This window comes from Habropoda laboriosa, unplaced genomic scaffold (genome assembly GCF_001263275.1).
Source record: "Habropoda laboriosa isolate 0110345459 unplaced genomic scaffold, ASM126327v1 scaffold30, whole genome shotgun sequence".
Taxonomy (NCBI): Eukaryota; Metazoa; Arthropoda; class Insecta; order Hymenoptera; family Apidae; genus Habropoda; species Habropoda laboriosa.
The window spans coordinates 1,202,816-1,204,677 of record NW_017100178.1 but is presented as its reverse complement, the minus strand read 5'-3'; the positions used below and the strand labels follow the sequence as shown (position 1 = coordinate 1,204,677).

General features: G+C 33.6%; 1 protein-coding gene across 2 annotated transcripts in view; it reads left to right on the top strand.

Annotated features, from left to right (window-relative positions):
- Positions 1-1,862, top strand: part of LOC108578955 (protein scalloped) — a 443,348-nt gene that overhangs the window by 170,983 nt on the left and 270,503 nt on the right. The window lies entirely within an intron of this gene.

Below are 1,862 nucleotides of genomic sequence, written 5' to 3'. Positions count from 1 at the left end.
CGATTCCACAACTGTCAGTAAAATGTAGGGTCGATTCGACAAGTGTCAGTAAAATGTAGGGTCGATTCGACAAGTGTCAGTAAAATGTAGGGTCGATTCGACAAGTGTCAGTAAAATGTAGGGTCGATTCGACAAGTGTCAGTAAAATGTAGGGTCGATAGCAGCAGAAAAGCTGCTAAACAATTAGAATTAAATGTAACGATAGAAATTATTGCAATAATGCAAAGATGCAATTGAAAAATCGCAGAAAAGTCTGATATAAATGTTTGAAAAGTAAAATATATAAGATGAGATACAGTATCTTACCACGTAATGTAACTTTTTATTGTGTAACATATTAAAAACACTGTTTGGGAAAAATTTGTCACAGAATTGCATTTCTTATTTAATCTTCCTTTACTGCTACTTCTTGTGAAATTTTATGTCAGAAAATTGAAGAAATTCTTCTTTGTGTTTCGTAGGTAATTGATTGCTAATTTGCTATTGACATATCGATGTTAAAATTTGATGTTAAATGGAACTTTCATATCTACCATAGAATCTGAATAATTTTTCAAGGTATTTTATTAAGAAACGCGCACATAGTGTTCAATTTTCTATCTTAGAATTAACTTACTTTATCTTACGAACTACTTAAAGTTCAAACTTTCAACTGTGTGTGAGAATGAGAGTGTCGACGGGTACGCGTAGTTCTTAGCTTGGTATCCTTTTGCAAAAGTGAGAATTTTCTTTGGAAAAGGATACCAATTACCAGGTCCCACCACGAGGAGGTGACTACGCAAGGGACCCGACAAAAACACATGCCCTACTGGCAGCTCTCTATCTTCAGAGATACGCGATTCTCGTTCGTAGCAAAGGAAATAGATACTTTTATCAAAAGGAGTGTCTTGTATTTCACTTTAAATCGCAACTCTAATCATTTTCTCATTCCCAATGCAATATTTAAACTCTAAAAATTTCGTACTCTTCCTTAATAAGATGTTGAAAATGTAGATGGTATTTTATTAATTATGCTACGAATGAGTCGCGTATCTCTGTAAGAGAACGCGCACATGGTATTCAGTTCAATTTTTCTAACTTAGAATTCTTAGAATATCTTAGAATAGTTTTATTCGATTACTTAAAGTTAAAACGCACGCGTCCCACGACGTCCATCGGCGGATGAATAGAATATTTTCTACTGTCTTATGCTAACTTATTTTATCTTACGAACTACTTAAAGTTAAGACACTCGTTCATGCTCACTTCATACTCGGTACAGTTTTCGATCTTAGAATTAATTAAAGCTAACATGCGATAAAAAGGTACAATTTTCAAGCGTACAATGAAGCTCTGTATGAAAAGTATATTATTAAATTGCAATAGGAGGATAAATTGTTAAGATATCTTTCTTATATGAAATAGTAGCAATGGAATACCTAATTAAACCTCTGATAATGAAACTCATACCTCAACTCAAGGCAAAATTATTTTTCTAACAGGAGAAAATTGAACTCTTATGTGAGCTCGAAATATTTACCTAAATCGATCATCGCAAAAACGTACAACTCCCTAAACGCAGACCACACAGGTGGACATTGTTAAATAGATTTTATTCCTACCCTGAACCTTATCAGTACTCTCGGTACTTTTTATCTCGTCAGAATTGGCAACAATAGGCTTTGAGAACTGATCTCTACGATCAAGAACGCCCAGGCAATTTATTTTCATTTTATTTAGTAAGGAAAACCGCGAATTTATTACAATTTAACAAAATTTCGCTGAAACACTGAAACAGAATATAAATTAAATTGACAAGATAAATAATTCATACGACTCACCATTCGTAACCTTTGAGATACCCTTAGTGACCCATTTCAGTC